The following is a 26,773-nucleotide window of genomic DNA, read 5'->3' as shown; positions in this document are numbered from 1 at the left end:
GTGATACATAATACATCAAAATACAACTTCATTGTTTTCAGGGTGGTTGGTGTTTCTTTGAGGAATGGGGAAGGATAAATTAGGATTGATTCTGTGCCTTAAATCAATCTATACATTTCAATAGAGCAGGTGTAGGACCTGAGTGTTGCTTCCAAGCAGCAGAACTGATCCAATGTAGAGCACAAAATGTAACAAATGGGTATCAGAAACCTTGTTTTACTCTTGTTTATTTTGCACTCTTTAAAGCAAATGCACTCATAACTGTACTTTCTAGTACCACTAGAACTCAAAGACATGTCTTCAAATGGACCAAGAACACCGACATAAAAGTAGAAATAAACGACACCCTTCAGTCATCTATGCATCTTTATTTGTGGTGCCTTGCTTGCTGCAACTTAATAATGGAGCTATCTCCGATACAGAACAAATCTGGGGGTATCAGCTGCCCTACGAAAATTCGTCTCTTAATTGGGTATGCATTACTGAGCTATGAAATATGTCAGTGAAGACACATCAGTTCTTGTTTTTTTGAGTATAATAGTTTTCAGTGTCTGCTAAATGCTCATTTCCGGTGGGGGTTTTTCTTCTTCTTTTTAAATAGAAGTCTGCTAATTCATATTCAAAATTGTGCTCTCGAAAGGTTATTAATAATATCCTAAAAGCAGCAAATACAGTACTCTAGGAGGGTCTGAAATAGAAGCCTTAAAGACAACAACACTTGCTATGAATTACTTAAAAGCTGTTAGCTAATGAACAATTATCCAAAATACTTCTTTTCCCTCTGCACAAGCTAAGCGTGTGCTAAAGCAAGAAATATTATTACCCCTCCAGCCTCATTTTTAAAGTTTTGGGCACTTCTATTTCATGTCCCTTGACACCTTTTTGAAGAATCCATCTACTTTATATTGGAAAGCCTCACATGAATAAAACTTTATGGCACTACAGGCATTTAGCCTTCCACTGACATTCCTGGCCTGCTCAGTTCTGCAATTCAATCAAAATCAAATCTCAAAATCCTCTTGTCAGCCAGCACTGCTTTCATATGCCCGAGCCTTGTGTAAGGATAACTGCATCCAATCTTTCCCCCCAAGCAGTGCTTATATTGTTTTATTACAGTTCAATGAGTGGAGTTCAAAATTACATGCAGCTGCCTACTACTGTGGTCTGTCTGTGTTACGCATGGACACAACTATTGCCCACCAGGCTTGAAATCATTCACTTACTGGTCTGGCAAGAAAGACTGTGAGCACTTCTTTGTATGGAAGAACATCCTGCCTGCTAGATCTAAAGAGGGTGATGTTAACAGATCAGTCCCTTTATAAAAGGATTGTGAAAGCCCTATGAAATGCAACTCAAATGTGCTCAATGTTAAGCATGTGGCTAGCACACATAAAAGCAAAGATAAACTTCAACATGCACTACTCATTCTCAGAAAAGCTTGCCAGGGGAAGATAAAGGACTGGAGAATAAAAGGCATCTCATGGAGTTTTTATATGTGTTTTAAATGATGAAGCTCCATTTAAACAGATTTTTTTAACTTTTTTTTTTATCTCCCCACTCTGTAATCTCTTCACTGAAACAAAAGGACGAAACACAAAGCTAATTAAATATAATTTAATCAGATGAACAATGAGGCAATTCAAAAGCCAGCAGTTTAAAACTCTTACCCAGCTGATAGTTTCAGTACAGTGTAGTAGTTGAGAGATAACATCAATAATGGGGAGTGTTTCAATTTGACACTTATAGGGGGCTTGAGGTAAAGAACGTGTCAAGAGGTTCTCCCCTCCCCTTTACTAAATTCACAGTTGTTTTTGAGGGGAATATGTGAACGTAGGGAAAGAAAGCAGCTTTGGGTTTGTTTGTTTTTTGTTTTACCAGCAAATTGTTTTACCAGCCCAAGACAGACTACCCCCAAAGACCACGGTGCTTTACAGAAAAAAAGGTTCCCCGTCCCTCTTTGATTCCATTGCTTGACTTTCTCCTATATAAGTAAATGGTTCTCAATCACTGTTATGTGGAAAAGTGAAGAAATGCATTTGACAGTACTGCTATGGTGGGGGCCAAACCTCTCTTCCACCCAGCTTCAGTGGACACAATTCATGGCAGAAGTTTTGGCTTTAAAGTCTTTAATGGTTAGTTTCCACGTTATCTGAAGGGATGCCTACACCTGCATAAGCCTAGTGGAGCATCAATATCTGCATCTGAGCAGGGACAGACTTTGGCTTTCAAACTTCAGTGGTGCCCAGTACAAGATGTAAATTCAGAGCTCCGCCTCCACCTCTTGCCTGTCCCATTCCGTTCAATTCACTATGTCACCATTGTGATGCCCTGCAGCACCCCCTAGATCCGGCACCCGGTGCCGCAGAACTAGTTGCACTGCCCTGTATTTGCCTCTGAATCTGAGACCCTGCCATCCAGCCTACCCTGTAAGAAACCTTAGGCTGGTGGTACTAGGGACTGGGTCTTCTTAGTAGCAGCTCCACACCTTTGGAACTCTTTTACCCAGGGAGAAACATGTAGCCTCATCATCATCTTTCAAACAAAAAGCATGGTAACATCATAACAATCATAAGCACATAGTAATAGAAAGTTACAATAAAGATGTGTTTTTAAAACCCAATGGAGCAGTTTGCCTGCAGGCAGCTGATATGGGGTGGGGTGGGATTAGGGGTTCTATGCTTGCTTTGAGGCACTAACCCTTTGATTGAACATGGTTAGTCAGAAATGCTGTTAATTCTACATGCTCATATACTCTTGCTGCATCCAGGCAGCACTTGATTCCGTTTTCCTGAAGTTTTCTTACCTGGTAATTTCTACAATTGATGTGCTCTAATGAAAGTTTAGCACTCACTTGCCATACTTCTGGAATTTCTAAGACATAAACGGGATTTAGTTCAAATGACCCGGGGAAACCCGGGCGTATGGCAGTCCATATTGGAAGTGTGGATTTTGTGGCGAATTTCCCCCAAAATGGCTAAAACGTTTCGGGGGGGGGCAGATTTTGCAAAAACAACAACAACAACCCAACAACTTTGGCAAAAAAAGGGCAACCCAACAACTTTGCCCCCTCCCCCCAAAAAGTATATTGATCAAAAAGCCACAGTTCCATAATGCAACAAGCACTGCGGAGCAAAACAAACATTAGAAATGGGGAAAGCAGCGCTAGCATTCTAACCAGGAAAACCTATGCAGTAAAACTCCACGTCTGAATGCAGACACAGTTACCCCACAAAGTTCTAGCTGGGAATGTAAGCTGTACATCACTGCAAACTCTTCACATTCTCGTGCCTGCTTTGGATAAAAGTGGGCTGTGGTTTTAACCCTTCAGTCCTTTAGTAAGTGTGACTGCATCTATGTACATTCACCCTCTAACGCTTGTGGAATTTTGTCTGTTAACTCCTCACAGTAGGAACCTGTTGGTTAATGCTACTCTATAAAGCTCCATGCATTGTGATGGTGTGATGGCACGATAAAAGCAAGAAATACGAATAATGTGTATCTTGGGAGGCTTTCAGCTTAGCAAAATAAATAATAAATAAGAACAAATGTATATTTAGGGAGGCTCTCAGGGTGGCAAAATAACACTGAGACTTTCAATTTATATCCATACTTCTCAGGCTTAAAAATAAGAGATCAAGGCGAAAAGGAAGTTCACACTGCTTCTTGACCATTCCGTTTGCCCCAAAGGAGGGTCCTGTGGCCAGACGCTGGATTGGGGCTCAGGAGATTAAAGTTCTATTCCTAGCCACAGACAGATTATATCACACCCACATGTCTCGGTTCTCCCAAGTTTATGACGGGCACAAGCATTTCCAACCTCACAGATGTTGTGAATTGCTCAAATATTGCAGTGCCACTGAAATGCCGACAAATAAAAATGAATGCATTATTTTATTTCCCACATAATTTATGTTTGACATATTTGCTCAGCAGGAGCTCTGGCAATATCTGTAAAAGATTTAGGTTTGGAGGAAACGCTGCCATGTAAACCATGCCTTTCCAATACACAATCAGGAAACCTTTCCATTTGCTTAGCAAATAATGTTTAAAGTGGTTTTCTAACATGGAGGAATTGAATTAATTGGTATAAACTTGAGAACCATAAACCCATATAGGGAAGACTGTGTAGCAGGTCTCGATATTAATAAAGAGGGTTTTATTAAAGGGGGTTTGAGGAGCCTCCGCTTTCAGGCAGGCTCTTAAAATCAGCATCCTGTTGTCCAAGCCAACACAAGGAGGGCCTATTATGTATTCAGTAGTCTGTGTTTGCTTGAGCTTGAGTCTCGACTAAGGATTCTGAGCTCCTGTGTTCCGATTTGATACATGATGTCCAATCACAGAACATTTTAGGATTTGGGCCTCTGCCATTGGTTCTTAAACTCTGAGTCATGATTTGTAGCTTGGAAGTTTAGACAGCTAATCATGTTGGGAGTAGGAGTGGGCCAGACTTTCAAAAATGTATATATAGTCGTACCTCGTTTTGCAGCGGGGATCCATTCTGGAGCCCCAGCCGCTAGCCGAAAAGGACGCAGGGTAAAGTGCTGCTTCTGCACACACATGTGGAGCGGTTTGCGCTTCTGCGCATGCGTGAGCGGCAAACCCAGAAGTGACCCGTTCCGGTACTTCTGGGTTTGCCGCAGACGTTTGCTGGAATGGACGCTAGACAAGGAGGATGTTCACAGAGGTATTACTGTAAGCAGTTGCTTTGCCCCTGTTTCCCAGTTATGTAGTTCAATAAAGCTTCTTGCTGTTATCGCTGTGTCTTGCCTCGTGGGAACCCGCCTACACTTCAGGGCCAGTATGGATCAGTGTTGTATCTATTGTCTTGGACTGGGAAAGTCATGGTTCTACTCTTCATAATATTCACAGGGTGATTTTTCAGCCTGACCTACCTCACAGGGTTCTTGTGAGGGGGAAAATGGACTATACCCCCTGAGTACTGCTCTGTGCTCCTTGGTTGCTGAGCAGATTCTAAAAGTGATTAATAAAAACAACAGGAAAAGTTAATTGCTAAAACATAAGCACAGAATTGCTAAACTGAAAGGTCCAAAGTGTCCCTGTGCTAGAGGACTCTTAGTCGAGAGTAAAATAATAGATTTTAAATTCCAGTTAAAAGCAAAGTTATCATCATTTAGAGAACTTCATCTTAGTCTGTAAAAACATACCTGACCTGCTAAATTTATTTATTTATTATTTTATTGCCTACCCTTTACTAGATGGGTTACATAATAATAAAACAGTAAAATATAACACCTAGATAGTAAACAATTAAACCAATAATCAACAAATAAAATCATTTGCAGGCTATAAGCAACCATTATACATTTCCAAATATCTGCATGTTTTCTGAAAATTCCCCTTTTGAAAGTTAGACATATATCAGACAGGAGTGGGTTTTGAAGTTTAGAAGTCATTACCAAGAAGGCTGTCACAGGCCTCCAAGGGTGGTGGAATCGCCAATCTTAATTCCCAAACTGGTTTAAAAAGGAGGCGCGATCTTTCCGATATCTGGAACCCAAGTTGTTTACGGCTTTATATGTCAAATACAAACCACTGAATTATGTCTCGAAGTGAATAGGCAACCAGAGCAATTCTTGCAGAACTGGTGCAATAGAAGACCTACCAGATGGGCAAATGAACTATCCAGTTGCTCTGTTTTGCAATAATTGCAGCTTCTTCACGGGAAGTCTTCATGGGAAGCTCCAAGTACAGCAATTTGCAGTAATCCAGTCTGAAGGTTATTAGAGCATAGATCATTTTAGTCAGGTCATCTTATTCCAGGAAGGGGCACGGCTGGCACACCAGCCAAAACTGGGAATAGATGATCTAATCTACCAAGGCCACTGAGGCCTTAATTGAAAAGTTTGGATTAAGGAGTACCACCAAACTACAGACCTGTTTTCCAGGGGAATGCAAGGACAGGGTATTTCACCACTTTCCAGACCCAGGAACCTGGCACCCATAATACCTCTACCTTGTCTAGCTTGAGTTTCAATTTATGGTGCCTCACGCAGACTACTGCTATCTTTGAGCACCTTTCCAGAACCACAACAGTGTCTCGTGATTCACCTTAATGGAGAGCTCACTCCAAATCCCGATGATATAAATTAAACAAGTCTTGTATCTGGAGCTGTCACACAGCTATTGAATGGACAAAGCCTCCACTAGGGGAAATGGTACCAAGCCTATGACCAGTGCCAGAGAGAACCAGCAGTGATTTTTAAAGGAAGCTATATTGCTCACAAGCTCCCCCCATCCCCCTATTGTTCTTCCCCAGATCTTGCATGCCTGATTATGGGAGGTAGGGGGATACATATTCTCGCCTTTCTCTCCCTACCCTCAAATCAGAAATATCCAAGTGGTGGTGACAGCGTTGTTCTCCAACATTTCTCTCCTCTTGCCTTTCAGAACACTTCTTAAGATTAATGAATTCAACTGAGATGTAACTTTACCAAAATGGAAGTGCCTTTGCAGCCATGTTGCCTAGACATGACTGCAATCAGTGAGCCTTCTTAAGTCATGAAGAAAACTACAACTGCTGAATTGTTAATGTCTACAAATACAGAGCCTAGATGAGTATGTGACTGCTGGAGTAACATATTTCCTTTCCTCCTAAGGCTGTGTATATATAATGGGAAATACTATTAGGTATTTCTGTAAGGGGATTTTGGCAATATGACTGACCTACCCTCCACTCACACATCTGCTACATTCAGGATACTGAAAACTCTTGGCTCACAGGAAGGATCAAGGTTATCCAGTTTCTCAAATCCACTTCCCATACAATACAGTGGTACCTCATGTTAAGAACTTAATTTGTTCTGGAGGTCCGTTCTTAACCTGAAACTGTTCTTAACCTGAGGTACCACTTTAGCTTATGGGGCATCCCACTGCCACCGCACCACCACCGCATGATTTCTGTTCTAATCCTGAAGCAAAGTTCTTAACCCGAGGTACTATTTCTGGGTTAGCGGAGTCTGTAACCTGAAGCGTCTGTAACCCAAGGTACCACTGTATAAGATATTAGGGATACTGTATGTGCATATGGTAGTTGTTCTAGGTGCTTCCCTCCAGGAGTAAGCAGGTGCAGGTAGGCTCAGGTCCTGGCTGATATATACTGTACAGTCCTTCCAGGAGTCAACAGAATCCACTGGACTCTTACGGGATTCTTAAATGAGCAAAGAGCACATAGGGCATGCCCCTAGCTCCATTCCTGGGTCTGCCCTGGGGCCAATTTTTTTTTGAAATCAAAACTTGGCAAGCATCTGTCACACCTGAGAGATGGCAAGTGATAAACTGACTAGATATCAGAACCACTCAGCACAGAAGAAGAAGAAGAAGAAGAAGAAGAAGAAGAAGAAGAAGAAGAAGAAGAAGAAGAAGAGTTTGGAATTGATATCCCGCCTTTCACTCCCTTTAAGGAGTCTCAAAGCGGCTAACATTCTCCTTTCCCTTCCTCCCCCACAACAAACACTCTGTGAGGTGAGTGGGGCTGAGAGACTTCAAAGAAGTGTGACTGGCCCAAGGTCACCCAGCAGCTGCATGTGGAGGAGCGGAGACGCGAACCCGGTTCCCCAGATTAGCAGACTACCGCTCTTAACCACTACACCACACTGGCTCTACCTATAAAGAAAAGGTGAAACCCAGGAGCAACAACACTGTGAAGTTGTGAAGGATCAGGCTATCCAGTGCGGCTGCAAGCATCACTTGAAAAATAAAGTTGTGTGAAACCATTCCCTCACACATATGCACACATACATACTGACAGTTATTATATTTGGCATTCGAAACTGCTCAACAGCAGGTCCTTTTTAAGGCACTAACAGGCCCGTGGGGGGGGGGTTTAAATCGGAGCTCCCCATCTCTTCTCAAAGCACCCTGTGTCAAAGCCATTTTATCCACAGTTGGAATATGCCATTTGTTAGTGTTGATATGTGCCCTTCTATGTGTCTGAGGACCAGGAAGAAACTGTCACCAACACTGGGGGGGGGGGGGAGAGAGAGAGCTCTCTACAATATCCAAACTTTAAATTATTTATCAGCATTACCCATTTCGTTTATTTTATTTTTTACAACAAAAATCACTAATATACTTTAAATTTTAACATTCTATAAATAAACGTTCGTTTTATCAAAATGCTAAATGCCACAACACACCATATGGGCAGGCACGAAGGTGAGTCCCTTTGAAGGGGAGGATTATCAGGTTCCTGGGAAAGCGAACGCGAGCAGGTATTTCTTGAAATATATTTGCAGGGGCTGTTCTCAAGGTTGCTACATTTTCCTTTCATCTTTTTCTTCCCTTTTGTCTATCTTTCAGCTCTAAAGGACTGTCATGTGCTAACTCAACACTGGTAGGGGGAAGAAAACTATTGTACTGCCTGTTTCCTCACAGCAGATCCCACGTATTGCTGGCTATGAACCCAACGCTGTAAGCCAATCTTTTTTAAAAAGAGTGCTCAACCCGTTCCTTTCTGTCCACATCCCACCCCCACCCCCCTCCTGCCTATACTGTGGGGTTATAATCTCTTCTAGGCTGGGCACAACTGTTCCAGATAGAAGAAGAAAAATCTCCTGTCACTAGCTGTATATTTACGCTAAACCCTCACTAAAGGACTTTATTATAATATTATCTCATTGATACGAGATTATGTTTGAACCACAACCAACCCATACAACGCATTAGCAGGCGGAGGAAAGCTCTCTCAAGAAAAGCAGGAATAGCATGGATTATTTTAGTCGGGACACTTAAACAGCGTTCTAGGACTCACTGTAAAAAGAAATATCACTTATGCCCCTGAGACAGATTTGGTGCGTAGATGCACTAAATATAAACACACATTCGTAAACACTTATAACTTCTGGCCACATTCCAAGAATTACTCAATTCTTATTACTCTTAAGCCTTTCAATATACAATCACTTTCCAAGAGTCCTTGATCGCCCAAGATTTCACGCAATACCTCTGGAATTCTTTTGATGAATCTCAGGTCAGAATCTCTGAAGTGTTAAAAGAAAAAGAAAGGGGGGGGGGAAACCCTTCACCTTTTAACTCTCTTCTGTAAAAGACTGCACGGCTATATAACTATATAGATAAAGATATATGGAATACAGCATTTGCCTTCTCATGTTTCTGCGAATAATATGATAGGTTAGCTACATTATCGTTATTCAAATGAAATTTTGAATACTTTTTTATAACGCCGTTTTCTTTTCCTACAGCCTGACGAAAACCCCACCCCATAATAACACAGCCTTAAAGCAATCTGTTACGATGGACCATTTTACTTATTCTACAATTTCTTACCCAAATTACACAGGTATAATTATTTTGACACTGTAATGAAAAGAAAATGGGATTTGGGCACTGTGGGTTTATCTAATAACACTATTTCTTGCCAGACTTCACAGCTCTGACAGTCACAAAGAGCCCTGTCCATTCCAATAGGAAATATTTGATTTTACTGTAGGAACATTATTTATTTTCACCAAGTTGCTATTATCAGAAAGGATATGATAGCTGAATAATAAAAATGAAATCAAGAAATTCTGGTGTTTCAAGGCTTTATTTTTTCCCCTGCTCTCACTTTTGACATTTTCTTCCCCTGGAGAGACAAGATAAAGTGCTGTCATAAATGGGTGACTTTTCTTGTCAAATGACAGATTTGATTCTCCATGGCAACCACAAATCAAGGTGCTAGTCTGAATTAAAGCTTCTCTTAAAAGGCGTCTTTATGTTTATAAAATGAATTTAAATTAAATGGGTATTAGGTACAGGGCTTTTTTTTTTTTAACCTCAATTTATTTATTGACTAAGGAGCTCTCTGCCGTATGCAGCATATTTGCATTTTAAGGAAAGGCAACATATTGTCCTGGCAGATGCACAAACAAAGCAAGTTACAAGGTCATGCTACATATACTAGTTTACAGTACTATGAATGGTATACAGATGGACAGCAAGCAGTTAAGAGGCACTTAAATATTGGAAAAAGCACAAAAATTACCTACGGGGTAACAGATGAAGGAAGTCTCTTCTCATCCTGTAACACTGCTTTCTTCCAGAGAGTTAATAAAGAGTCGTGTAATTGTCATAAACAGAATGCCAAAAAAGCCGGAAAAAACCATAATTAATCAGATGCCTCATTCTGTGCCCTTATGCAATCTTACTATAGATCACGAAACTTCAATTGCAGATGGGTTTTATTCTGATTTCTAAAGTAATCCCAATTATTTTGTTTTAGAAGAATTCAAAATCAGGTTCCAGCATTAAACTACAACAACAACAGCTCCCCTTTCATTACAAGATTTAACCAACACACACATTTAAAAATAAAAATAAGAAGACAATTGGTTGAATCACGCTTCAGTTAGGCATTATGTTAGCCTATTGGTTTATTTTATTTTATTTCCATAAAGGGTGAAATAACAGAAACAAATGATAGCTCTTGGTCTTAGTTACAATCTTGAAGACTTTTTGCCCGGAATTCTTCTTTAGAAAAAGTTACCACATTTTATACCAATGTAACACGCAGCTCAGAGGTGGTAGAGGAGGAAGAGTCAGAGATTGTAAAATGCCAAATTCATATAGTGAAGCCCTCTAGAAAGTAGCAAGCAGCAGGGGAACTCTTGCTCATACCTGCCAGGCATGTGCAGAATAAGACAGGGCAGTCCAGCAGACGTCTAACATAATCCAAAACAGATAAAAAGTTTTTTTTCCTCCCCTGGATATGATGGTAGTTACTACAATCCAGCCTCCATATATACCACGCTTGTAAGCTCTGCCAAATTTGACTTTAAGCTTTCTGAAGTTAAAGGGAGTTTATCCTGTATTAACAGAAGATCTTCTCACATATTTTTTTTTGAAGTTATTACATATCCTTTTATCCAAAATTACAGTTTTAAGCAGCAGGAAAAGCTTTGCTCCAGCAGGATGAAGAAAAGGGGATATGATTCCTGCTAAGGCTGTATTAAATTCAAAACTGGCATGCTGGTTGGGAGAGAATGTCTTAAAGACTACTACCTACAGATGATGGAGCCAGCAAGAGGAGGTGAAAGGCCCAAGTACCTGTACTGTGCTTTTTGATAAACTGTTCTACAGCAATCATGAAGAATCACTTTGGCAATACAGTCATACCTTGGGTTACAGACGCGTTTTCGGGTTACAGATGTGCCAAAACCAGGAGGTACCGGAATGGCTTACTTCCAGGTTTCGGGACTCGCACATGTGCAGAAGCGCTAAATCGCACTTTGCACATGCGCATGCGCAGAAGCTCCAAATCACAACCCGCGCGTGCACAGACGTGGCGCTGCAGGTTGCGAACGCTGTGGGTTGCAAACGTGCCTCCTGCAAGGATCACGTTCACAACCCGAGCGTCCACTGTGCCCACCTCTTGAGAGTTTTTTTTCCCCAGGTACTACCGCTGTTGCTACTACTGCTGTGTTGTAACACTGGCATACAACAATGATATTGCTTCCTCCCTGCAATGATTGTGGGTGAATATATGTAAGAAATGTAATATCAAAATGAAAAATCCATGGAGAATTTGGCTGTTCTTCAGTGAAGGAAGTTTACTGTGTGTGTAAGAAGAATCAGTTTGCCTATGTACCATGCTAAAGACTTGCCCTACAGGTAAACATGATATTGAGCATGAGATAAGCACTTACCTCTACAGGGTGCCAGGGATAAGGGCCTAGCACATGGGTGGCCATTGTGGTTCCCATGGGCCCACCAACACTTCCTATGGTGTCCACAGTAGTTCTTAGTAAATATCCCCTCAAATAGCCACAGTGCACAAGGGACTGCTTGCTCTTCCTGTTCAGTTCCTGTTTTCAATGGCTTAAACCAGGCATGTCCAAAGTGTGTTTCGGGGGCCCAATCTGGCCCACCGGTCAGTTTAATCCGGCCCCTGTGGGTGAAATTCTAAAAAAAACCTGAACAACTTCAAAAAAAAGCTCAACAACTTTGGGGCAATACCCTAAAAAAAAGCTCATCAACCTCAATCCTAAAAAAGGGTCAGCAACTTTGGTTGGCCCTTTGATCGGCCCTCACGGCCCTTCACTTCATCAAATCTGGCCCTCTTTGAAAAAAGTTTGAAAAAAGGCACCACTGGAGCCTTAAATTCTACCACATTGAACATGCCCAGATTTCACTGGATCTCAGGATTGGACAACCACCTTCCCTTCCCTTCCGAACAGAGAAAAGGGGGTCAAACAGTTTCTCTCTGTGAGTATGGCAGCGGTTGACGTATAGTACATACGTTTTACACATCAGTTTGTCAACCTGCTTCTTTCTCAGCACCCTCAGCAGGAGAAGCAGTGGTTTCACCCCAGCAGCCAATGCAGCTTATTCCTCCGCGTGCCAAGGGTTGTGGTGGAGGGTGCCAGGCACAGTCAAGCCCCACCTGTGATATGCCACTGGTTGAAGGCGTCATCATGCTCTGGCCCTCACACCGGTCCTGGGAGATGTATCAATACATTGCCCAGGCCTAATGAAGAATGGCAAAAACATTTTGGTAGAGGGTATCGAGAGATCAAAGAAGGATTTGGAGACTGGAAAAGGCAGGTCATGAGTAAAGCTCATAAATGAAAATCGCTCTGGAATGGGTCGTTGCCAGGAACTTTTGTCTAAAAATTATGATACAGGGAAAGCTGTAATTGCCATACAGTGCAATGCAAAATGTAAGCTACATCAGAACATCCTTCTAAGTATTGTCTAAGACAGAAGTATTATTACAGTGGTATGGCTTTTAATCTTTCTAACTTGTTACAGCATTCAAGTAAGGGCCATTAGTCAAGAATACAACACGGTATAGCCTACTTTGCTAACTCCAATGGTGTTTGACAAAGCAAGCATCTAGTTTTACTACTGTAAAATAACTCAGGACTGATGAGCTGGTAGGGATTCCTTATTCTTGCTCCTTGTGAGAACAAACTCTCTTTTCCAACCATTACATTCTATTACAGCTCCCTAAAAGATACTTAGCAGGCCTCTGTCTTTTTAATGCAGCGGCAGCATCACCATCTTGGGTTGATAATTGTTGACTGAAATACTGCATTTTAAGAGCTTTGAGGGGTATAGAAAGTAATCTGAAAACCACTATGTAAACCTTTGTTACATAAAATCAGGAGACACTTTGCTAATGTAGCACGGTAAATGTAAAATGTTCATTAAAATAAGCCAAGCTCATAAAAGATATGTGAATTTTATTAGCGAGGCAGCAGAATCTTTTAGGGTTTTATCATGCAAAAGAAAGAAACAGACAAAGAAGAAAAGGGGAGTTCTACCTATTTTTACTCACATTGTAATCCGATTACAGTGTTTAGATGTATCTATCACAGCAACTATATATTTTGACTCAAGAAATGCTTGTGGAAATATAAAAAAAATGGTTAACTTCAAACACCACCTTCCTGAAAATCCCCTGTACTTCTAGAAGCACACTTCTTCCCATGGTCCAGGGTTGACATGTCCCCAATCTGACACCTTTTTGTAAAAACACTACATATGCACATAGGTAAAAAAATAACAACTCCATCCCAGGTTATGAGACTTTTAAAAGCCATATATAAATGAGCAAACAGGGTTCACAGTGGCTGCTGAGAAAGTACATAGAACATATCTGTATATGAGATGTCTTCCATTCGAGAACAGAATGAGAAATAGCATGTAAGCAAGCAAGTTAGTTTACACACTGACTGCATTCAGATGTAACACTTAACTATTGTTAAGCAAACTGGCCTGCGAAGGGGCTGAACACTGAGATCTCTCACTTCATGCCTCCCTTCCTCCAGCAGAAGGCTAGTTCTTGGGTTCCCAGTCGCTGCTTACTTTGAAGACACAAGCCATGAGTGCTAGTTCAGGCATAACAATAAGCCAGAGATGCTCTGTGATTTGTTTCCCCACTGGAAGAGCAGGACTCCTTGGGATACATGCACCAGCTAGCACGCACCTTGTGCAATGGCTAATTTTCCTAATCATAGTTAATGGCTTACCACTATGTCCTCTGTTGGGGCTTTTTTTGTCCTATAACCACAGGATTCATTGGACTTGGTTGGCTAGTTCTAAGTTTACAGTAGAGAATATGAGTAAGAAAAGGGTCTCCTTGGAGGCTAGGAAAAATGATCAACACTCTGAACAAAGTATGTGTGCATGTGAATTTTAAACAATAAAAGAGACTTATTCCTGAGGAAAAGTGCATAGGGAAAGGCCACAATAAGACATACTTCTCAGTAGGAGTTAGATATTTGAAATCTAAGGAAGATATCCCCTTGCTTCATAGAAACCCACCCCTACAACTACGCTGCAGTGTTAACCAGTGGGTAATTTTGAATGTGCAAACTGTAAGCTAAAATATGCAAAGAGGCCAGCCCCCTCCCATGAAACAGGCCTTACTGCTCCCTGTTTATGCCCTGCTTCCATTACACCCCATCCTCTGTTGTTTCCCATGCCAGAATTAACACTGCAAGTCTCTCAGGGCAGAGAGCTGTAGCTGGCTGACGGGGATGATAACTACTTGTTATCAGCATGTAATAGGCAATCAATATTAATTGTAAAGTTAAAATGGCAAAGGACCCCTAGACAATTAAATCCAGTCAAATACGACTATGGGATGCGGCGCTCATCTCATTTTCAGGCCGAGGAAGCCAGTGTTTGACTGCAGACCACATGACTAAACAGCTTCTGGCACGATGGAACACCATGTGACAGAAGCCAGAGTGCACGGAAACACAGTGGTACCTATTTATCTACTTGCACTGGTCTGCTTTCGAAATGCTAGGTTGGCAAAAGCTGGGACAAAGTAACGGGAGCTCACCCTATCACGCATATTCGAACCACCAACCTTCGGACTGGCAAGCCCAAGAGGCTCAGGGGTTTAAACCACAGTGCCTGGTCAGCCATTAGTTCCAGACATTCAGCAGTACCACATCTTAGATCCAGATTCAGATATGTGGAGTCTGTGTAAGAAACATTGGCTGTATGAGAATTCAAACCACAGAACATCTTGGCAAGGCTGCATTCTCCCTATTGGCATCACAGATGTCATGCCATTGACATCTGTTTTCTTACTTTAATCTGTATTGTTAAGACATAGGGTTTGTTAAGACGTGCAATTTAGAGATCAAAAGCTATGGGGATGCAAAATTTCTGCAACAGTTTAATGCTGCTAGATAAATGCAATCCCAATAAGGCGCTGCAACCACCCAGAGTGTAGATGATTTGTACTTCGTCTTCCAGCCCTTAGTGTAGCTCTTCAAGCCTGCCTAGACATTCAACCCACAGTGCCAGGCATATTCTACAGAGTTTCTCACATAGTTGGCATACGAAATAATTGGAGAGAGACCAGAGGCAATTTCTAAGAGGGGTGAAAAAGCTAGATTCCTTGAACAAATTTCACTTCCAAGCATGACAATCTGGCTGTGAGCTGGTAGAAAATACTACTGTATGTGCTCTTAAAATAGAATGGCTGCGTGTCTATAGGACACAGAAACAAGCTATGGGATGGTGTTTAAAAATGGTACGTTGGGGGTCAGACACCAGGTCTGCTCTTCCCAGATCCACTTAGGATCGGATCCAAACCTCCCTGGAGTTTGGGCCAATCCTAAATGGGTTTGTTTTGACACATACTTACATAGTGCCCTTCTCCATCTCCCGTTCCTTTTCCAATAATTCCTTGGCAACAGGGCAACATGGAAAGTGCCAGAGCTCTGTTGCTGTAATAAGCCTTAGATGTTTCTACAGTTATGCTCTGCAGCATCCAGGGTTCTAGGAGTTTATAGGTGCTGCTGCAAGCATGCTAAGAAGTATCCAGGGACAACAGGAACCTTAGGGCACTGCTGTGTATGTTTGCCACAGCATCCAGAAATGTTGTGGATCGCAAAAACTACACACACACCCTAAGATGCTTACTATCTCTAGAAATTTGTGACAGACCCTATGGCCCAATTAAGACCTTATTACACTGCCTGTTCTGAGCTCTCCCCTCTGCCACCACATGCAAAAATGTGGTGAAAACAACAGTGGGGCTCATGTCAGGATGCTGCAGTATTATTTACTAATTTATCACCCACTTTTCTGCCAAGAATTGTTACCAACGTGCCTGGCAATGGTTATAATTTATCACAAAAGATACAATGGAAGATATTATGGGTACATGAGGGTGTGGAGCCTGTGCCACATAATTACTGGGGAGCAGAACCACACCACTAGCCATGCCCCTGAGCTTACGTAGCTTCCTTGCCCTGCCTCTGACTTCCATACATTCAGAATGGATATCTGCAGAGAGACCTATACTTCAACCTCTATGCATGTAGCTTTCCTAAGAGCCAAAACACAGTGTTTCAGCTTTCATGTAAGTTTACACACGTAGACTTCTCTTTTTGCAGAAATCCATACTCAATGTGTGGGCATCAGTAAGGTTTCACAGGCTCAGGCGAGGCCAGGAATGTGGGCCCACTCCCCAAGTTATCCTACGAATGGAACTTGTGTGGCATTTCTTTCCGGCCCCGATATCTGAGGACAATGTTGAGGCTTCTGGCTCTTCACTCTGGAGAGTGGGGCTAGCAAAACTGCAGGTAGATCCAGGGGCTGGCAAGACAGTGAAGATGCTAACCCAAATCTACTGATATGCAGACTTTTCTGTCCCCTGACAATAGGGAATAAATACACACCAGTGCCAATTAAGAGCCCATATTATTTTGCCAAATATCTAGAAGTCACACAGTAAAATAATCTGCTCCTCCAAATTATTCCTGTGCATATTGGAAGGAGACAGGGGATCCGCTTATCACTTCTTCTAAATCTCACAAAACCATATAATATTTGGACCCAAAACTGCACAGACCAGTAGAATTTAGATCTTACTTTTTAGCAGGTATTTCAGATGCATCCCTCACATCATTGCCTAACTGTTACAACACAAAGAGTGAATTGCTAACCTAGGTATCTCTTCTCAGCTGCTTTCAGAGATGTGTCCTAAAGCAAGAACTGTATGCCAGCAATTTGCACTGCTCATTTTTAACAGGTATGCATGGGCTCCTAACATCTACGTTACCCATGAAAAATTAAAGGCCAAACAGACCTTGAATAACATGAATTCAATAGATATTATGTTGGGAAATGTTTTTGAATCTGCGTTGATCAAATACTCTTGAGCAATGCTTCAAGTACTGTGAAGGGTTCACACTTCCATCTGTTAATTCTTAACTGCCTTGTTTTTTTAGCTGAAGCTATGTCAAACAAGAAAAAGAAATGGATATGTGTTTAATTTCTCAGAATATGGTTAAACTCAATTAAACATTTTATAGGGGTCCTTTTTTTAGGGGACAGTGGAGGATTATTAAATACTTCTGGCCACGGATTCTGTAAATTAAAACTGATTATATTCAAGTGTTGCAAAGGCCTGTTTCAGACATCAACCGCAAAACCAACCACAAACCATTATTTTGCTATTTAGAGTACCTCACAGGTTTGTGCATTCTTCCTCCCCCCCTCAGTCCATGCATTTACCACATCTTTTTTGTGATTATCAGCGAGCTATGATTTACTGTGCTGTCAGAATTATCATAAAAATAGTTTAGCTGGTTTCAATCTCTAGTTTGAGAGTGAACTGCAGTTACACTGGGTGAAGGCATCTCTCAATAACCACCAAAGAGAGGTGGACATTTGCATGGGACAGAAGACAAGGAATGCAAATGGTTGTACAAATTCTTAAGGCTTGATCTGATGACTTGGTGATGTGACATCTGAATCTACACACTGGCTGAAAAGGCAGGAAGTCCTGTGGCTGTTTTGGCCACATTTATTGCGTAACAAATTCAAAACGTAAAGTGGTGCCCCGCAAGACGAATGCCTCGCAAGATGAAAAACCCGCTAGACGAAAGGGTTTTCCGTTTTTCGAGGCGCTTCGCAAGACGAATTTCCCTATGGGCTTGCTTCGCAAGACGAAAACGTCTTGCGAGTCTTGCGAGTTTTTTCCCTTCCCCCCCCCTTTTTCTAAGCCGCTAAGCCGCTAATAGACGCTTAGCCGCTAATAGCCGCTAAGCCGCTAATAGCGCTAATCCGCTAATAGGGATGCTTCGCAAGATGAAAAAACCGCTAGATGAAGAGACTCGCGGAACGGATTATTTTCGTCTTGCGAGGCACCACTGTATAAGAATGGATTTTCAAATAAAATAACTGTTTTCTTAATGCTATTAATACTGTTGAATTTATTGCTGCTCCTTCGTGTTTATTAGTGTCTATGGTTAGATTTCAATGTTGATGAATTATTTTGTGTTCTATTTTCTGGAAGCAACCATGTGAGAGCTTAGCTCTAAAAGGAGACTTAAAATATTTTAAATAAATAAATATTGACAAGAAATCACATGAAATGCGTTGAGTTGGCAACAGCCGATCTGGATTTGCTTGATTGCTTAACTATAAAGTTAGCAATATATTTTGGAGGACCTCTAACATGGACCATATGGCATTATGCCACGCATAAATAAAAATATGCTAGAGCAGGTGGGCTGGTTTAAATTTTATCTCACGGGTTAAATGCGGCTTGCTAAGCTACCAAGAAGCATTTGTTCTAAGTATATTACAAAGCAATTAACATAAGTTCAAAGATGTGGATTTCAGAAATCCGATATCCTGCTTATTTTTAAACTCCATGCAGAATTTTTTACTTTAAGCTTAACAAAATGCCAGGAGCTTGAAATCAATAAATGTTCACCCAAAGTTTAAAATAGTTTCAAGCATTGCACCTGTTTTCGGGGGCCTCTCAAATTTGTGTAGTCTTACAGTTCCCTTTCCTGACTTTTTAAGATGGACTTATTATCCTGCTATTGGGCAGTGGCCACACAAACAGATGAAGTCTGTAGGTGTGAGTGCAAATGAAAATCTTATTAATTTAAGAACAGAGCTAAGATGAAATATTATAAATGGCTTTCCTAATCTTTATAGATATTATCTATGATTGTTAACATTATTGGTAAATGTTAAGTTTCATCAAGTCTGAAATCAGGCAGATAGAACTCTCCTGACATGTCCTTCACTGAATAGGAAGTAATTCAAAGTTTGGCTGTACTTATACATAATGCTAAACCTAAACCATGGTTTAGTATGAAGTGCACAAGCAGGAACATGCTTGAATTACGCTTTGGCTTCTTTTTCTTTCCATGGCAAGGTCTTTACCAGATTGCCACTAATGTTCATTTGACATATAAACAATAAATTGTAGTTTAAAATACACTCTGGTTAGTTTCTAAGCTAGCTAACTTCAAAACATGGTTTATTAACCTTACTTGTTTAACTAATAGGAGTTTGTTTCTGGTTAAAACTAAATAGCAACTCATGCTTTTGTGAAACTAAATCCTAGTAAAGCTTTCTCGTTCATGTGGTCAGGGGGAGGGGTAGCACATGAACCTAAGGCTTCTCTCGGGTTACCTGCTCATGCATGTACTGCTAAACCATGGTTTAGCCTTACAGGAGAACCATAGCACTAGGGATACTAAAACTAATGACACCCTCCCTACTGATTAGGACTAATCAACAACAATTGGCACTGGAAGCTGCACTACTTTGAGCTGATGAGAGAAATTGCTGGTTTGACAGTGTCCCTATATCAACATTTTCTGCACAAAGGAAAGGAAACTTTTGCCTCATGGTATAAAACATCATGTGTTTGGCTCCAATCAAAATTCTTATATTGTCCTCATATGACACAGAAGTGCAACCAGGAGACATGAGCGGATTTAATTTTTTTATTATTTTTGATGCCATACAAAAAATACCATGTTACTAATCTGACATTTCTGTTGAGTGAAAATTTAATGAATAAATATATTTTTATAGCTTGGAAAAGGTCTCTTAATGTCCTGGGTGTTAGTTGGAAAGGCGTGTGTTAAAGATTGTGATGCATTCATTAGAACAAACTAGATAGCCCTATAAATATAAACAGGGGACATACATTTACAGCCCTGGGCTTCTTATTAGTAATTTCAAAGTGAGAAGATAAGGGATGTTTATGAATACAAGTAATTTATGGTGTTCTGACTGCTAACTATTTATTTATATAAGGAATTACACCCCACACCTTTCTCATATATATGTGTTATTTAAGGTGACTTATAATAGTTAAAATCGGAATATTAAAGTAACATTGATCTGAATAATAATTCTATGGACACCTAGTGTGCTGTTACAGAGGCATTAAAGATATTCTCACCCTCTAAAAAATTGTCCCCTTACCAATCAGAAAGAGCAATCGACCCCTCCGCCCCCCCCCCTTCTGCTGGGTGGTGGAGTTTGATTAGACTGAGAGGTCTCATGACAAAATAGGCTATCGGCCAAACAGGTGGGAAGCTGACCAGCAATATCTCCTTGGTCATCGTTTGCACGCATTGATCCAACTGTGGTGGGGAATCTGTGGCCCTCTAGATGTTGTGTGGCTTTTGGCTGCGCTGGCTGCATTGATGAGAGCTGGAGTCCAACATCTGTGGAGTCATAGGTGCCCCAACACTGAACGGAAACATTAACATTGCAATCCATCCTATGCATGCGTACTCAGAAGTCCTATTGAGTTCAGTGGGGCTTAGTTTTCACATCAACTAAACATAATGTCTGAATCAGCTCAGAGGCTACCTTCAAAACATTATTTGGCTGTTTTCCTCTATTCAGCATCACTTAAGTAAAGGTAAAGGGACCCCTGACCATTAGGTCCAGTCGTGACCGACTCTGGGGTTGCGGCGCTCATCTCGCTTTATTGGCCGAGGGAGCCGGCGTACAGCTTCCGGGTCATGTGGCCAGCATGACTAAACCGCTTCTGGCAAACCAGAGCAGCGCACGGAAACGCTGTTTACCTTCCCACCGGAGCGGTACCTATTTATCTACTTGCACTTTGACGTGCTTTCGAATTGCTAGGTTGGCAGGAGCTGGGACCGAGCAACAGGAGCTCACCCTGTCGCGGGGATTTGAATTGCTGACCTTCTGATTGGCAAGTCCTAGGCTCTGTGGTTTAACCCACAGCGCCACCCACGTTCCTTAGCATCACTTAGGCCTAGTTAAAAACCAGGAGCTGTGCAGAGGAGGGGAGCAGTGTGGCACCCTCCTGGCAGTGATAGTTGAATGTGTTTATCAGGATGCAGTGGGATGAGGAGGCAGTGAGGTTGGGGGTAGGGCCCTCCAGACTGGATGTTCCAGCCTGCAGGTGAATGCACTACTGTTGCTAAAATCTTGCATCAAACTTCTTAACTCAGAACAATGTCAGAACAATGCAAAAGGCCATTATCACCGCCTTCATCATTAACAAGATGTATAGCTAGATACCATCAGAATATACTACTGCAGTTGTACCAGTCTCACAATATTCCCAGCTGGTGCTGCATACAATTACAGCAAGGGAGTGAGCAGCAGTTCTAGTTCTCACCGAATGGTTTCTGACAACTCAAAACCCTGAAAACATTTTCTTCTGTGATGATGCTCTGAATTTTTGAATGGTGTTCCTCTAGCCCTTTCACAAAACTACAGTATTAAGGATTATGATTTTATTATTTGAGAGCCATGAAAGATGAAACAGATTTGAAACTGCTTTACCTGTGTAGTGAGAAGGCATCAACAGTTCCAAAGGCTTCAGGAATCTATGCTCAGAATGAAAACAGTTCATGGGATAAAATGGAAGCCCTGTCTATATGGTCCCTCTACAAAATACATATAAGCTAATTATGCTTATATGTAGTGGGTGACAACCATCCTCTTTAAATGTTTAAATAGATGGTAGATATAGATAGATAGATAGATAGATGGATAGATAGATAGATAGATAGATAGATAGATAGAGATAGATGAGAGAGAGAGAGATACAGATAGATTTAAATCTTATATTTATATTTCCCCCGATTAAATATTATAATATGCAGTTTCCAGCTCTGACCCACCTTAAGACAGGGTGAGTTAAAAATCTAAACAAAAACCCACACACATAATAATCATTAATAAAAACCAACTGCACAGCATTCAACTTATCTGTGATTGTTGATCATAGTAATCATCATTACATAATTCATAGTTTTTACACCATTTAACGAATAACTTTAGCTCCAGTGAGCAGGTTTATTCGAATGATAGGACATCGCTTAATCTTCATCTAACGTTTTTCTTAAAATGCTTGTTAAAATGTGCAAGGAAGGGTTGCTTGCAGCACCATATAGCTATACCTTTCCTTATTTTTTGCACCATTTCTACTATATAATTCTCCAACCCTGCCCTAAGGTAGATGGACCAATGATGTGACTCAGTATAAGGCGGCTTCCTAATCTTTGCACAGATTTCTTTTGCATTAAGTGATCCCTTACTTTTATGGCCTTTTCTGGCTATGAAAAAGCAGCCCTTTTTTCATTTCCCATTTGCAACCAATTTTCATAAGGAAACTGGAGGAAAACACTGAAGAAAATACCTACTTTACCCTTTTCTGCAGCCCATAGCATCCTGCCTGAGACGCCTCTTAATTCAGTGGCCATCAGTTTGACAAACAGATGATAAAGAATTAAGGAGAAGAACACAGCAAAAGTCAGCTGTTGATCTTAGGAATTTCCATTGAAAGGACCCCCCAGGGGAACTTTGAGAAGTGTTCTCAAAAGAAACAGAAATCTATTTTGACCAGGACTGAGCTGAAGAATTTGGGCCCAGTAATTTTTGTAGGTTTTGAGTGGCGTGGATAGTAACAGATAGCAGGTGGGAGTGTTGGCATTCACCAGGCCTCCACAGTTGCCTGTGTTGCTGCTGCATACTGGGACGAAAGGGTCCAGGCAGTGGCAAGGTCAGTGCAGTGCAAATTTACCAGCGGGATCGCCACCACCCGACCCCACTGTCCCCTACTACATGGTTAAGAGTATAACCTGATAGCTGGGAAGCCGTCAGTTCAAATCTTGCCTTGTATATGAATTCATTATGCCAGCCTGCCTATGGCACATCTACTAAGAAGTAAGCTCCGCTGAGTTGAAAAGGACTTACAGGAAAATGCATACAGAATTGCAGCTTAAATAGTCTCCAATAAGCTATCATCTCTTGGCCTCCATCCTCTATATACAATATAGATATACAATATACAATATACACCTGCTTTATAAAATCACTGAGGTAATATATGTGAAGCACTTTGAAAGCAGCTTATAAATGCTAAGTACTGCTATTAAACATTCTGAAAGCGCTGCCTTGGGATTCGTGTGGGTGGGGTGGAGAGGAATGTCAGTAAGGTTAATTAAATAAATAAATAAATGGTGGGATGGGAGCAAATCCGTAAGTGTGGTAAGATTACAAAGGAAATTGGGTGAAGATGGAAGGATCAAAACGAAGATCACCTTTGTGGCCTGATAATTTTGAGATTACTATGTGGCCGTATAAAAATGTTACCAGTTTACTCAGGTTACTACAATAGCATTATAACAACACTGACAGCTTGTCAATATTAATAGGCTGGTTTAATGCATTATCAATGCTAATCCAATTTTACTCCTTTCCTGGACTCTACCAGACAACAGAAGAACAAAAATCAGCCTTAGAATGGCTGGGAACTACTGAATAACATTGGCAATACTTATATATTAATGGGAAACGGCAGCTATGTTGCTACACATACCTGCAATTCACTGTCCACTTACGACCTATTTGCCATAAAATTTATCCACCACTTCTTTAAAAAAAGCTTGCCAGCAATTTGAAAATTATGTATGTGATCATATATGTACATACAGTCATGCACAAAAACACTATGGACTAATAATAAAATCCTGTACATCAGTGGTGGGGAACCTGGGCTTATTTGGCCTGAGATGCCATTTCCCCCAACCATGCTCACCTGTCACTTGTGACATCAGCAGATGGGCAGGAGGATAGGCTGCAATTCTACGTTGGTAGCTTACTTCTTTCTCACCTCCCTGTGAGCTGATGGAGAGGGGAGAAATAAAGATGCCTTTTGTTGGAACTGGCTGCAAGCAGGAAGGAATCAGCAAGCACAGGGCAGGCAATGTGGTGCTTCAGAACCCCACACAAGGTATTTTGACAAGTGGATGAGGCAACCCACCTGTCAAGGTTTGCCTCACAGTGGGACCAGAAAAAGATCTGACCCCACAGAGCCAAAGGGGTTTCCCACCCCTGTTGTGTATGTTTACTTATAAGCTATTAGTTTTGAATGACGCTAACTCCCAGGTAAGTGTACAGTCCTATATCCACATATGTAAGGGGAAGCCTAATTAAAGTCATTACTTCTGACTAGTCATGCATAATATTGTGCTGTAACTTAGTTGCACCTAGTTCCCATTCCTTAGAAGGCACACTAAAGTAAGAGAGATTGAGAAGCACTATTAAAATGAAAATATTCTCTTTTAGACTTCCGGTTTGGATCGCAAGCAGCAGGGAGCACGGAGAAGCCGCTGAAGGGCTTTTCCGAGTCTCACGGGGGCTTGGGGGCAACGCAAGGGCACTGCGACCCCCAAAATCTCAAGGGGGACACCCTTGAGGGACAAGCTGTCCAGCAGCGTTGGAGTAGTTCCGACGTTTTTCGGGGTTTTTTTTTAAAGGACTTGAGAGCGACGGGACTGAGAAACGTGAATGGTAAGCTCTGCAGACCCCGTGTTACGATGCCTCTAGCTCCCACTGGAAAAGCGACAAACCTCCGTAACTTTAAGAACAGAACCCTTAGTGTTTTTGGAATAATTCTTGGCTAAAAATTTGGATTATACACTAAGTGAACCCTGGATGTAAAAGGATTTAATTGAGGAGCCCGACCCATTTTTCGGAGTGAAAATGGCGCAGGATATATAGCCGTAAGAGTGAAGAAAGGAAGTGATTAGTCATCCGCTGTAGAAACAGAAAAGTGAAAGTCCTCAGCAACTTGTAAGCGAGGCAAAGGAAACTAAATAATATAAAAGTAACAAAGAAGACCTTTAGAGACTTTGTATTCTTTCTGGGGAGAGCCTTAAAAGATAAGAGAAAGAACTGAACAGAGTAGTTACAAAGAGTGAAATACTTCGAAGCCTTAATCCTTAATACGGAAACATAAGGGGGAAGGAGGGGAGAAGAGAGAAGACGAAATAAAACACAAAGGCTTTAAAATAGGTATTAAATAATAATCTTCACTTTTTTAAAAAAAAAAAAAATCCTGAACCCCCTATATTACAACTTGGTAATTGATAAACAGGAGTGTAAATTTTTGCCTCTTTTTTTTTCAACCCTCAACTCTGGTCTTTAACCTTCCCCCCCAAAAAAAGAACTTAGATTTTTGACTTCTTCACTTTCTTTTTCTGAGTCACTTGGAACCCTACATGAACTGAACTTACAGGGCTATATACATATCTTTATTTGGATACTTATCTTTTCTCTTTGACTGATGGGATTAAACTCTGAATACCTCGGACTCTCAAGGTTGGAGCTTTTTGAAACGGAATTATATTAAGTCATAGAGGGGTATATTTAAGATTACTGGGGTATATACTCCCCTTCCTTTTTTGATCTCTATGGGTAAAAAAATTTTTTTTTGAATTAGATTGTTTATGAAAATGCTGTTGAATATATTGTCTGATAATTAATTAAAACTGGTTAAGATTGTGAGCCCTCTAGGGGAGAGAACAAATATTACAAGAAACTCAATTTAAAAAGTCGAGAAGGAGAAAATGTCTGGGGAAAACGGGAAAAAGATAGGAGGAACACCATCAGATAGGAAAGCATCCCAACAAGAAGAAATTAAGGACCTAGATATCCTATGGCTAAAAATAAAGGAAGAATTCAAACAGAGTGAAATACATATGGAGAAAAAGCTAGGAGAGATGCATGAGTTGATAGATAAGGAAATAGAGGGAGCAGTAGGAGAACTGTCAAATAAAATTAAAGACTTGACAGTTCGGTCAAAGACCATGGAAGAAGCAAACAAAAAAATACAAAAAGATATGAAAGAACAAAGGAAGGAGACTGACAGGATAAAAGATGAAATAGGAGAACTGAATAGAAATCAAGACCAAGTCTTGGATAATTTAGCGATGATTGAAATGAAACAGAAGCAGCTAAATTTAAAATTTAGAGGAGTAGAAGAAACAAATGAGAATATAAAAGAAAAAATGACAAAAGAGCTAGTGAAATGGTTAGAACTGAAAGAAGAGGAGGGTTGCCTATATGATCGAAAACGCCTTTAGAATAAAAATAAGGTCTAAACAAGTAAAATCAAAAAAAGTTCCAGGAGATTGCCTAGTTATATTTAATTCGATGGAGATGAAAAGTATGATATTAAGAACAAGTTATCAAAAGAAATTAATGATCGAAGGCAGACCAATCATCATCTTTAAAGAGATACCAACTAGACTCCTACGCAAAAGAGGTTACAAACAGCTAGTAAGTGTGTTAAAAAACAATGGTATACAACATAGATGGGAGTTCCCTGAGGGGATCTCCTTTTTCTATAAAGAAAAAAGATTCAGAATTACTGAGACCCAAGAAGTAAGGAAATTTCTGCGTAGATATGAGAAAGATCTTGGAAAAGTAGAGGAGAGATATGGAGGAAGAAACGGAGACCCAGAGGAGAGAAGAAGGAAAAAGGAGAAAGGAAAAGAACAGGAAGATAAAGGAAGGGAAGAAGAAGTAGAGGAAGAGAGAGCAGAAGAAGAAGAAGAAGAAGAAGAGGAAGAGGATACAGAAAACAAAACCACTCGAATTTAAATTATTCGTTATTTGTAGATTGGAAAGTAAATACAATAATGAATCTGAAAATTTTGTCTTGGAATGTGAACGGTTTGAATGAAAAAACCAA

General features: G+C 40.8%; 1 protein-coding gene across 13 annotated transcripts in view; it reads right to left on the bottom strand.

Moving 5' to 3' along the window:
* Positions 1-26,773, bottom strand: part of FOXP1 (forkhead box P1) — a 549,153-nt gene that overhangs the window by 414,885 nt on the left and 107,495 nt on the right. For 2 of the 13 annotated variants that reach the window (XM_079962007.1, XM_079962010.1), the window contains exon 4: positions 23,834-23,919. The exons of the other annotated variants lie outside the window; for them this stretch is intronic. The gene's annotated coding sequence lies outside the window, so the exon portion shown is untranslated. The remainder of the gene's footprint in view (positions 1-23,833; positions 23,920-26,773) is intronic. 13 annotated transcript variants of the gene reach the window in all.

Source organism: Podarcis cretensis, assembly GCF_951804945.1.
Source record: "Podarcis cretensis genome assembly, chromosome: 2".
Taxonomy (NCBI): Eukaryota; Metazoa; Chordata; class Lepidosauria; order Squamata; family Lacertidae; genus Podarcis; species Podarcis cretensis.
Note: the sequence above shows the minus strand (reverse complement) of the source record. Positions and strands in the feature narration are given on the sequence as shown.